Source organism: Xiphophorus hellerii, chromosome 16 (assembly GCF_003331165.1).
Source record: "Xiphophorus hellerii strain 12219 chromosome 16, Xiphophorus_hellerii-4.1, whole genome shotgun sequence".
NCBI classification, from domain to species: Eukaryota; Metazoa; Chordata; class Actinopteri; order Cyprinodontiformes; family Poeciliidae; genus Xiphophorus; species Xiphophorus hellerii.
In genome coordinates this window covers 3,698,717-3,712,660 of record NC_045687.1, presented here as the reverse complement: position 1 = coordinate 3,712,660, position 13,944 = coordinate 3,698,717, and positions in this window count along the sequence as shown.

The following is a 13,944-nucleotide window of genomic DNA, read 5'->3' as shown; positions in this document are numbered from 1 at the left end:
CATTAATCTAAAACTGACACCTTAAAATGTCTTAAATTAATAGAAAAACAATAAATTGGCCATAAATATATTGATCACAAGTCTTACATTTTGTTGTGGCAGGATTATTTAGTTTCATATTTTAAGTAGTTTTAGTTTTTATGCCTGGATCTTATTGTGACGCAAAGCTTTGAGTCGCGTGCACATGCTTAGTAGCTGCTAAAATACCCTTGCTAGCTAGCTACACTGCAAAAACACAAGATCTTACCAAGTAGTTGTGGTCTAATTTCTAGTGCAAATATCTTACTACACTTCAAATAAGACAAAATTAATGATTCAACAATTAAGGAGCTTGTTTTAAATGAATAATTTCTTGGTATTGATGAAAAAGTTATAGTTCCACTGGTGGATTATTTCACTTGAGAATTTTTAAAGTGAAATAGTCTGCCAGTGGAGCTAGTACTTAAAAAAAAAAAAATTAATACTAAGGAATTGTTGGCATAAAATAAACAACTGTCTTGCTGAAAGGTTACTTCTAAATTGGTTTAGTCTTATTTCAAGTGTACTAAAATATTTACATTCGAAACTTGACCAAAAATACTTAAGATTTTGTATTTTTGCAGTGTAGCTAGGTGGCTTTCTTCTGCAGTTGGCTGAACAATGTCCGTCTTTGCCATTGGCTCACTTCTGTTGCTAATCCAAGGGATTTATTTATTTGAGATTTTCTTTTGTACATTTCAGTCACTGTATAGGTCTTAAACTGTATTCATAATGGTTGTAAAAATGTCTTAAAAAGTCTTACATTTGAGTTGGTGAAACGTGTAGAAACCCCAAAGCTTCACATCAAGGAGGTTCGCAATTTCTAGTTTAAAGAAATTGGAAGGTTTGTACATTTTTCCCACAGTAAAATTCAGGCTCCTTTCAGGCATTTTCAAGGTAAGCTTTTCCAGAACTAAACTTTTGAGATATAATCAATATCTCCAAAGATAAAGTAGTTTCAATTCACTATTACATATAATTTTTTTTACTGTTACCAATATCTTCTGATAGTATTCTACATTCAACAGCAGGTACTAAACTAAAGTATAATATATAATATATAAAGTATAATTCACCAGACTGGGCCCTGAATGTGCCAACACTGCAAAAACACAAATCTTACCAAGTATTTTTGTCTAGTTTCTAGTGCAAATGTCTTAATACACTTGAAATGAAACAAACTAACTTACAAGAAACTTTTCAGCAAGAAATGGGAGCTTCTTAATGTCAATTCCTTTATTGACATTAAGGAATTGAAAAAGTTCTAGTTTCACTTTTTACAAGAAATTTTTTTATTGTTACAAGTGAAATAATCTGCCAATGAAACTAGTAGTCTTTCATCCATTTTAAGGAATTATTGACTTAAACTTGTTGCTGAAATGTTTTCTGCCAGTCAGTTTTGTTTTATTTCAAGTACTAAGACATTTTGCCTTGAAATTTGACAAAAAAATGCTTGGTAAGATTTTGTGTTTTTGCAGTGTAGAAACAAATTTCAAAAACTTAATAATGTTTAGTTTTATTATTTTAGATAAACTGTCTTCCTATCATAACAAAAAATTACTATATAGACATAGGGACCAAAAAAAAAAATCCAACACTGCAAAAATGCAAAGTCTCACCACATATTTTTGTTCTAGTTTCTAAATAAATAAATAAGACGTATATAAGAAATAAGATAAATGAAATAAGACAAAACTAACTTACAAGTAAATTTCAGCAAGATAAAGGACATTAAATCCTTAATATTGATATCAGTTTCACTGGCAGATTATTTTACATATAACATGTTAAAAATGTTTTATTGTAGGTGAAATATTCTGTTACTGAATTATTTACTGAAAACAAGCTTCTATTTCTTGCTTAAAAGTGACTTGAAGAAAGTTTTGTTTTAATTCAAGTGTACTAAGATAAGTGTACTTGCTAAGATTTAGTTTTTGCAATGTAATATTTAAATATTTCCATTTTTTGTTAGTGTAATTGTTTGAATGAAAACTGCTCAAGGCGTTTTTTTTACTTGAGCGTTTGACAGCAGATGAGTCTCTCCAACCCTGAATTCAGCGAGCAAGCAAGAAAATAAATGCTCAACGGCAGCACACTCTAAAATAATAACACTATTACTAAACATAATGCAGATGAAAGCACAGCCATATACACAAGTCTGTTCCCCACAGACCTCTGGATTTGCTCAGTGGGAGAGAAAAACAATTACAGCGGCACGAAATGAATAAAAGGTATATTCAGCTATCTGGGTCCTTTGAAGATGGTTGAGGACGAGTAAGCAAATCTAATTCAACGGCGACGGTTTTTTGGTTGCAGAGGAAAAAAATCCCAAAGTGCAGAGATTAGACGGTAGTACTGGCAGCTTCTTCTTCCTCACCGGGGAATCGTTTCTGTGTGTGTGTGTGTGTGGGTGTGTGGGTGTGTGTGTTGGATTGCAACAGACCAATCTGCTCTGCAAAAGAAAAAGAAGCCCTCCATGTCTGCAGGATTTCTGGGAGCTGATGATGAGATGAGGACATTATGATCAAACGCATGCAGAGAGAACAAAATGAACACATTCGAAAGAAGAGGGAGAGAATTTAACAAAATAAACGAAGAATCCAACAACAACGCGGCCTTCCTATGAAATTCATCCTGTTTCTGGAACCACTTTAGACGGTGCAATGCAGGAATAATTTATAGAAGATTTCACTACAATGTTCGATAAAGAAACATTAACATGCTACGCCACACATCGGCCTTTAGCGTGGCTTGGATTCTTCAAATTTCACAAACACAGATAAAATATTTTCTCAATCCCATTCACACCACTGAAATACTAAAGTACTTTACACCACTGCCAACACACCAGGACTATATTTTGTGTTCAATATTTTTTTGGCCATGCATTTTGGAAGGTAATAAAACCATTTCCCCATTGAAATTTGATGAAATAAAGGGGCGAGGCCTGTCGCAATAGTAAAACCTAAAAAGTTTTTTTTTTGTATTTTGAAGGCAGAAGCTCATATCAGTTTGATTTTCATGGGGAAGTTGTTTTAAAATGCCAGGATAACTGAAAATATGTGATCATAATGGGAGTCTTTTTTCGTTAGCAGAGTCTGCCACTGGATCCAAGGTATGTTTTCATTACAACATGACGAGCAACATGATTCATAGCTGCTTAAGTTCAGCAAAAAATAAATAAATCCACCATATAGTGTTTAAATGCTGTAGCATGCTACGTATAAACTATGTAATGTAAATGAGAAGACAGCAGCAGAAAACGGCATTCATTAGCTGAAAATCATTAGAAGTAACGCTTCATATAATTATACCGGCTTTAGTTCTGAAAATGACTTTTAAACTGTTTTATCAGACTTTTTAACTGTGTTTTGATTAAATTAATATTTTTTTGATGATTTTGAAACATTTTATTCTATTGACCATTCGAGGCGCCATGATGGACGTCGGAAGTGAGGGACAGGAGTATTGAACACAGCGACTGAAATTGTTTTCCAAAGGTTTTTTTTTTTTTTTGCCAGTTTATTCTTGGCTTCTACTTGTTCCAGTCCAGCTAATTTATCTGTGAACGTGACTCACCTGGTTGGGGCTCACAGACGGCGCTATTTAAATAAGTTGGAAAGTTTAGAAACCGACCCAAACCTCCTCCCTCCTCTGTGTTGATCAAATTACCGACTTTGCCTGAATTCACACCACATGATTTATGTCACTGTGTCATAAACAGCGTTTCCCCTTCAACCGCAGCGGGTTTAAAAACGTACAAAAGACCAGATGCTAACCAGTTTTTTCCATACATGCTAGGCTACATGACGGTGCAGCATTGTCTCCATGGTTACCAATGGTTAGACGCGTACCTTCTCCATAATGCGATATTAAATATCTTTAAAATCTAACCTACTTATAAAATATGTGAACGTTAATCTTCTTACCTTGTAAAAAGTGTTCACTGCAAAGGTTACAGATGTTTGTTTTCAGACCAGCTTTAAACGAGCCATTGGTTGTTTTGACGTCCGTCATGGCGGAGTGGGCGGAGTTATGAAGAGCGTGACGTCATGTGCAAAGGGTCAATAGTTTAATATATCGGTTTTGGCAACATTTTTGTAACTTTGTTGATTCCAAAATTTCAGCAGGTTTGCAGTTATATTGGGAAAATGTCTTATTTGGATTTCAACAAAATGGAGGAATGAATGTAAAGAGTCTCCTTATCAATTTACTGATTATTAAGGCTAAATTTCACCTACATAAATGCAAATTTTTGAAGAAAAAACCACATTTTTTAGTTTTTTTGATCGAACTTAAACATTATTTATCAACAATTCAATCCTCCACTAATCAAAAAGCAGAATCAACAATACGGGCTTGTAATCAACTTGGAATTTTGGATTATCTTTTATGTTAATGCACTGTGACATCTGGCACACGTATCACAATTTGTGCTATTTCCTTCATACATATTTATATTAATTGTCGTTTTCTTATCTTCTTGCTTTATCTTATGCTCCCCCTGGTAAATTATTGTTATTATCTTCCTGAGTTTTGTTCACAGTACAATTGTATTGTTGTTTATTATAATAAATAAAGTTAAAAAAAAATATATATATATATATATTGTTGTTGCGCAACACCCCCCCCCCCCCCCCCCCCCTTCTGTCTCTACTGTCTCACTCTCTACTTCCTCTTCTGAGAGGGGAGATGTGCTACCAGCTCTCCTTCTAACGGGTTAATTGAGTTTCCTAAATCTGCCGGGATTTACCCTGCCCAGAACTGAAGTAAACTCTGTTTAAGCTGGTTTCGAGAAACGATTCGCCTGGTTTTCTGACGGCCTACATCCAGGTGTCCCACCCTTCTTCCCCCTGTGAATTAGCCAGACTGAGCAGCCTACAGCCAACTAGTTTCACAGAGCACACCTGTTAACGGTCGCTCGTTCTCTATTTTACAACTTGCATTTCTTATTGAACCAGGTAGGTTTTAGTGACTCGGGTGAGTCCCAAGGATGACGTTTTAAATTTGGGCTACCAGCAACCTAAAAACATTTTAAACTTTTTCCTCTCCAGAATCAAACATCACAGCTATTTTACAACCATCAAAGAACTTTAAGGTGACTCATTAACTGAATGTCCACAACATCTTTTAGATTTTCTTTATGCTAAATATTTTATTAGTAAGGCAGTTTTGCAAGGGTCAGTACAGCTTAATTCAGTAGCAGAAATAATCAAATAAGTAAAATCAATCATCTAGTCTGTCTTTCCCTACTGCTGACACTGAAAACTAAAAAAAGGGAACCTTTGAGAGAGACGGACGGAGTTTGACGTTTCGAACCCCAGACCTGGCTTGATGATGATGAAGATGTTGCAGCAGGAGGAAGATGTTGATCAGCGAAGGCAGGAATCTCCGCAGGTCTGATGAGCCTCCTCTCCGCATGGATGGTGAGGTCACACAGGGATCTCTGTAGGTCTGATGATGAAGAAGATGTTGCAGCAGGAGGAAGATGTTGATCAGCGAAGGCAGGGATCTCTGTAGGTCTGATGAGCTTCTTCTCCGCATGGATGGTGAGGTCACACAGGACTTGGTGCTGGCAGGAAGGAAAGCACCAGTTCTTCTTCTTTGTCTTTGCCTTTGTCTTCATCTTTGTCTTTGGGGTCTGAACCCAGCTGATGAGAGAAGTGCGATGTGAAGCCACAGGTTGTGGGCCTGACCGGTTGGTCTCCATGAGCGGGACAGTCTTCGGCTCTGTGGCTCCGGCTCTTCTTCAGCTGCAGAGTTCTTTGTCCATCTCTTGGCTCGAAGCTGCCCGGAGGATCCAACGAAAGGTTCCTCTTTTGCACCCACCTTATATAGGGTTTATCCACCCTTTTGGTGCGTTTTCATTGGCTGTCTGCTTAGACAGATGATCTCACATCCATCACTGTCCTTCAAACATTATGTCCTAATGTCTGTGCTTCTTTGTCTCGGGGTTGCTCAACCTCCTGTGTCTGCTGCCTGCACAACCTTTTACCTAAATAAGGCGTTGATCATCTCTGCTCTCCTGTTAGTTCCTTGCCTTTCACCTTTCACCTACTCTCTACCTCCAACATATCAGTGATGTTTAATTGCAGTTACACCTTTTTACACCATTTCAAGTTCAATGTAAAAATCACATTTATATCACATTTATTTTCTTTAGCTTCTCTGATCTAGCATTCATTTATAATTTTATAACCATAACTTATATCACATTTATTTTCTTCAGCTTCTCTGATTTATCATTCATTTATGATTTTATAACCATAACTTATTAATTATACTTATTATAATCCTAATGTGAGTTATTACAGATGTTTTTCTGAAAAGAAACCCAAAGAATAATACATGATTCTAATTATTTAATACTAAAATTACAGTTACTTGTTTTTCTTGTAAGTGTTCCCACAAATGTTCGTGTAAATATTATTACAAGTAAACCATTATTAATATAAGTATTTTACTTTGAATCTTATCAAATTACTCAAAATGTTTAGATTTAATTCTTTAAAACTTTCATGCTTTAAAATAAGGAATAGTCTCAGCTATTTTTATAAATCTGCAGGCTGGAACTTACTTCCTCTTTTTCCAGGAAACCTGCTTTTCCTGTTTAATGACTCTCTCTGACTGACTATGATTTCTTATGATTAGATAGAAAAAAGTAGAATTAAAGCAAAGTTTGCATGAGACAAAAACAACACACACAACCAGATTTATTTTATTGACACCTAAGTCTACTGCTGGGCCTTGATGTCACTTGAGTGATTCATTTTAAAGATAACTTTATTTATTATTACTGTTAAACTAAATTTATTGACACTTAAGTCTACTGTTGGGCCTTGATGTCACTTGAGTGATTCATTTTAAAGATAACTTTATTTATTATTACTGTTAAACTAAAATCTCCAGCATGGGGAAGTGGGATGAGCTCGGATTTTCTTGACACCCCCTCCACGAGGTCAGACCTTTCACATGCTGGGAGTCCATCACCCTCCTGCAGTTCGCCGTCCTCATCCCCTGGAAAGAGAAGAGGTTCGTCTGGGATGTGAAGATGCAGATTCTTCATCCTCAGTTATCACAGAGGGCTCAGTGTAGTCATCAAAACTCCACTTCTCTTGACAATATATATATATATATATATATATAGCTGGTGAAGGAATGGTTACTTCGACATCCCCAGTCAACACTAAGCGCTAAACAACTAGTAGCTCAGTGTTCCAACATCCGCAAACGGCAACTGCTATCACAACTTGAGATTGACGAGATACAACACAAATGCTACGGCAAAAAGGAGGAACCTGGATGTCAGAACTGTGGGGACTTAACTACAAGTCCCCACCCAGTCAGGGGATACACGGCCCCATTGAGCGAATCAGAGCTGAACGGCTGCTGACCTGAGAGAGAAAATCATGACCCGAATGACAACCAGACCTCCTCGGCGCCAATTACAACGGCTGAGTGAAGTACCATCAGAGATCATTGAGAATGTGAATGCAGCATTGAGAACAATCCCTACCAACACCATAACAGAAACCAATGAGCTGATCTACAACTCAGCATCAGTGATCCTTGAGACACTTGGCTATAAGAGCAGCCATGAGACCCAATACCCACCATGGAAAAGACGGTTAGAGGCTAAAATCAAGGTATCAAGGAGGGAAGTGAGCCAACTGTCAGAGCTCCACAAGGGTACAATGAAAAGACCAGTACCCAGAAAGTACAGGCAGATGCCCATACCTGAAGCACTCGAAACTGCCAAACAGAGGCTCCAAGCCTTGGCCAGCCGCCTAAAGAGATACACAAGGGAGAATGAATCCAGAAGGATTAACCGGCTCTTCTCCAGCCGCCTAAAGAGATACACAAGGGAGAATGAATCCAGAAGGATTAACCGGCTCTTCTCCACTCAACCAGCTAAGGTGTACTCTCAATGGCAGGGTAATAACAACAGAGTAGACTGAACAATACTGGAAAGGCATATGGGAAAGGGAGGCGTCCCACAACAGCAATGCACAGTGGTTGATCTCTCTACGAGAGGACCATAATAACCTCCTCCCGGTAACCATCACTGTGACAGATGTCCAAGAAAGAGTCTCAGGTATGAAAAACTGGACAGCACCAGGGCCTGACATGATCCATGCCTACTGGCTAAAGAAACTCACTGCCCTCCATGAGCGACTGGCAGACCAAATGAACCAGCTGCTACAAAGTGGGACTCACCCTGAATGGTTAACTGAAGGGCGGACAATCCTAATCCAGAAGGATCCATCAAAGGGTCCAGTCCCACCCAACTACCGACCAATAACCTGCCTCTCCACAAGGCATCATAGCGGCCAAGATAAGCCGCATACTTGGATGATGAAGCTGTGGAAAACCACCCTTGAAGCCAACTGCAAACCACTTGCACAAGTGTCCATCAAATGTGGCATATACCAAGGAGATGCTCTGTCCCCGCTACTGTTCTGCATAGGCCTGAACCCCCTCAGCCAAATTATCAACAAGACTGGCTACGGATACCGACTCAAAAATGGGGCCAACATCAGCCATCAGAGTGATCCACTGATCCACACCACCAGGATCTACAGCACGGACATTGGGATGTCATTCGGACTAGAGAAGTGTGGTCGGCTGATCACAAAGAGGGGGAAGGTCATCCGCACAGAAGGGGTCTCACTCCCAGAAGGAACAATAGCAGACATAGAGGACAGTTACAAGTACCTAGGTATACCACAAGCAAATGGCAACCTCGATGAGGTCACAAGGAAAGGAGCCACAGCTAAATACCTCCAACGAATAAGGCAAGTCCTGAGAAGCCAGCTCAATGGCAAGAACAAAATCCGCGCAATAAACAGCTATGCCCTGCCAGTAATCAGATACCCTGCTGGAATAATTAGCTGGCCAAAGGAGGAGATAAAAGCCACTGATATTAAGACTAGAAAACTACTAACAATGCATGGAGGATTCCAAATCCAGCACCCTGAGACTGTACACGAGCCGCAAGGAAGGAGGCAGAGGACTAGTGAGTGTGAGAACCACAGTCCAGGACGAAACAACTAAGATCCATAAACACATCAGGGACAAAGCCTCAACAGACAATGTGCTCAGTGAATATCTCAGACAACAGGGAACGGAGGTTGAGGTGCCAGAGATACCATCATGGCAGGACAAGCCCCTACATGGGATGTACCACCAGCAAATAACCCAAGTGGCTGATATCAGTAAATCCTACCAATGGCTGGAAAAAGCTGGACTCAAGGACAGCACAGAGGCCCTCATCCTGGCCGCCCAGGAACCCAGGCCCTAAACACCAGAGCAATAGAGGCCCAGATATACCACACCAGACAAGACCCAAGGTGTACAACCTACCCAAGGTGTAGGTTGTGCAAGGAGGCCCCTGAGACAGTCCAGCACATAACAGCAGGGTGCAAGATACTGGCAGGGAAAGCGTACATGGAACGACATAACCAAGTTACAGGCATAGTGTACAGAAACATCTGTGCAGAATATGGACTGGAAACCCCGAGATCAAAGTGGGAAACACCCCCAAAGGTGACGGAGAATGCCAGAGCTAAGATCCTGTGGGACTTCCAGATCCAGACAGACAAAATGGTAATGGCGAACCAACCAGACATTGTCGTAGTGGATAAACAACAGAGGAAAGCCGTTGTGATAGATGTAGCAATACCAAGCGACTACAACATCAGGAAAAAGGAGCACGAGAAACTAGAGAAATACCAGGGCCTCAGGGAGGAACTGGAGAGGGCCTGGAAGGTGAAGACCACAGTGGTGCCTGTGGTCATCGGGGCCCTCGGGGCAGTCACCCCCAAACTGGACCAATGGCTACAACAGATCCCAGGAACAACATCAGACATCTCAGTCCAGAAATGTGCAATCCTTGGCACAGCCAAGATACTGCGCAGAACCCTCAAGCTCCCAGGCCTCTGGTAGAGGACCCGAGCTCAGAGGATAAGAACCACCCGCGGTGGGTGAGAAGGGAATTTTTTTATTTTATATATATATATATATATATATATCGGTTTTAGTTCTGAAAACGATTTTTACCCTTGTCATCACTTGTTTCAGCCCCAGCTATAAAAAAAATGTTATCACACTTTTTAAGCATGTTTTGATGAAATGAATAATTTTTTGATGATTGTTTTTTTTTGTTTTGTTTAACAAACTCTTTACTTTATACCTAACTTCACGTCTGGCCATGTTAGCAACTTTTTTCTTATCCTGTGATTATTAACAGAATTCCTTCCTATGAATAATTTGTTCAGTCCATGTTTCTCGTATGTTTTTAGGATTTTTATGTCTGTTATCTCCTTCACACTGTGCAGATGGATTTACATACACAACATGTGATTCATTTGTGTGTGTCAACACATTTAACACCTCCACACATTTGCATGCCTGTGCACACCCACACATTACTTATGTGAACCTTCTGTTGCTTATATTTACAAATGAAAACCTAAAACTGTCACTGCTACATCACAGCTGCCCAAATTGTTTTTATTCCCAATCTTGCTGCTTTAAAAAATTTGTCTCCATTTGATTTTTAAATCGGAACAAAATGTATAAGTCATGGAAATGGTTTTGACAGCAGCCTGTTGAACTGGAACCAGCAGGAAGCCAGTAAAGAAGAGTTACCAAGTGGTTTTCTAAAGCAGCTTCCTTGAAATATGTTCCTTTTTCTGGTAGTTTTGGTTCAGTCTGGTGCTTAAAACATTCCAAAAATGTAATTTTTTAAAAATAGAAAATCTGTATTTCAGGGTATTCTTCATCCTTTTCGGATTTCTGGGAGAAGAATCAATGTATATGAACTTAGGTTTTTAGTATGAATAATAATAAAATTTACCATAAATGGTAAAAACTCTTGGTATGTGTAGAATATACATCAATAGGCATATTTTGGTTGAATATATAACGTTAATGTAGAAAAAAAATTTGGAATTGTTGTGTTTTCATTAAGTAAGAAATGCAACTAAAATCTTGTGTAAATAAATTTGTTCCCACGATGGGTCATTAAAAAACACACCACTCCATCATTCTCCAACCACTTCCTGTCATCTTCTTCGTCTTTTCCGCCAGTAGAAACATCCGAATGTCGATCATGTGACGCAAAAAAATCAATGTATTTTTCCAAAATACACCATTTTTGATACAGCGACAAACCCACCTCATCGTAGCGCAAAAACATTTTAACCAAAAAGTTGCTGGGTTTCCGTTAAGTTAATTTATTTTCAGAATTTCAATTTGCGCGATTGTCTTGTCAATGGAAACGTAGTTAATTGCAAACTCTAGAACAAGTTCAATATTTTAAAGAAAAACATTTAAAAATTAGTACAGAACCCATGTTTTTAAACGTTCTTATCCTCTGGAGCCTCTTTGGTGAATATTTTTGGGGTTATTTTGAGGAAACTAGTTAATTGTTTAGCTCTGAAGCAACATTATTTCAAACTGGAGCCACCAGTGAATATCTATATGAAAATAAACACCAAATTTTATATTGACATTTTAAATTTCAGTTTTTCTGAGGATACCAGGGATGTTTGGATCACCAAAATTATCCTTCTTGTCGATTTTTCCACAAAGATTTCAAAGACTGAATATTTTCATGGAATAATAAATGAGAGAAGAGCTTATGTAACATTATTTGGTTCCTATGGTAATAAACTATGTTGGATTCCTGTTGGTGCATTTTAAATTCAGATGTTTGCTGCCATATTTTTTTGTAAATGTTTCAAACCTTTTACTTAGACTCTAAATAAATGAACTTAAAGCTCTAATTTGAGTTATTATGGCAGGTTTGGCTCCATCTGATTCAATAGGAAAGCCTCATTGGAGTCACACCCTGTGGGAATGTCCTGTAAAATTAGCTTTACTGGAGTAAATCCAGCTGGGAATCTGCTGCCACTCTGGGAACTTTCAACAAGGCAGAAAGCGTGGGGATAAAAATACACGGCCCTCTGACCCGGCGGTACCTGGGGAATGGGACGAGCTGTGATGAAGGGAAAAGGATGCCTGATTCTCCGCTGACCCGGTCCGTGTTTCTGGGAAATGGATGGTGGCACTAAAATAAAGCAGCTCCAAATTACAAAAGGAAAGCATCCAAAAACCTGATTTCCACACAAACTGCGTTTTATTCTCCCAATTGTTATATTACAGTCAAAGTAGAGACAGGAAACTGCTTTCCTGCAGTTTTATTTTCATTATCTGACCAAATGTTTCTGGTTATTTTTGGAAATAAACTAACCCAAGCTTTGCTTTTCATAAACTGACAACTTGGTTTCTTACAACGATCTTAGTGTTGATGCTAAAAGCTGCTAAGTATTAATTTATTTAAACAGTTTTGTACTGGTGTTAGTAGAACTTCTTCATGTCAGATATTCTGATTTATACACCGAAATTTAGACCTAAACGATTTTAGACAGTTTGGGAAATATTTCTACAACTTTATGTTTTAATGGTATAAGATGGATGGATGGATAATTCTTATTTGTTTTAACTTCAGATCATTAAAAGTTCATGTTTAATTTTTAAACATCTCCATGGGCTGCCACCTTATCGTGGTGAAGGGGTTTCCGGGCCCCAATGATCCTAGGAGCTACGCTGTCTGGGGCTTCATGCCCCTGGTAGGGTCACCCAAGGCAGACAGGTCCTAGGTGAGGGACCAGACAAAGCGCAGCCCGAAGACCCCAATGATGGACAAGAACATTGGACTTTGTGCGCAAGGTTGTCGGTGCCTGTCGCGGCGGCAACCCTCAAACCCGTTGGTGGACACCTTCGGTGAGGGATGCCGTCAGGCTGAAGAAGGAGTCCTACCGGGCCTTTTTGGCCTGTGGGACTCCGGAAACAGCTGATAGGTACCGGCAGCTGCTATTTCTATTAATTTTCTTCGTCCTTTCTGTCCCTCATCTTCCTCCTTATTTGCCGCCGTTTCCGTGACGTTTGCCTGAGATCCGGCCCGGTTGAGTTTTAACGTTGGTTCTCCTGATTGGACGGTTCCCAGCGGCTCAGATGAGTCGGGTTAACCCACACTTGACCCAAAGCCTGTGACGTTTGAATTTCACTGGCGCAGTCTGTTTGATGAGCGTCTCTTCTGCCTTCCTCACCTCCGCCGGAAACATCTGAGAGACCAATTTGTCCAAAACGGTGAACTTTCAGCAGATGGAACAGCTTCTTGTCGATTTTTCCACAAAGATTTCAAAGACTGAATATTTTCATGGAATAATAAATGAGAGAAGAGCTTATGTAACATTATTTGGTTCCTATGGTAATAAACTATTACCACTCTGAATTTTTCAGAATAAAAAGCTTTTTCTAGGAAGCTTATCATCTAATTTTAAAGCGTTTTTGTTTTAGGGTTTTCCCCTGGTTGGTGCAATGATGCAGTCAAGCTTTAACCTTCATCTACCCTGAGATACATTGAGCTCATTACATGGGTCACGAGCTCAGGGAGGGTTTGGGCTCTTCAAACAATGAGCGCGATAACGCAGAATGTAAGTCACACCGGCTTTCATTAGAGAAACCGCAACAACACAACAGTTTCCACTGTTTACGTTCTGAAATGCCAAACTTGCCTCAAAGTGGTTTATTCCACACCGCCCATTTTTACCAACGTTTACTTCCTGACCATGGCACTGTATTGTGGAGAAAAGAAGAAAAATTCACATTTTGCACATTTTTGTACTTTCATTTGGGTTTCTGCTGCTTCTGAAAACAACAACACTTAGAAAACCCACCCAGTCATTTTGTCATTAGGCAAAAACCTAATGTTTTTTAGTGTCTGGGAAACGAGTCCTTTCAAAAACCTCCAGAATGTAACGTCATAAATCAGCAAATCAACTGTTGCCTAGCAACCCCAGTGGAATTCTGCCCGTTGCCTAGCAACCCCAGTGGAATTCCGCCAGTTGCCTAGCAACC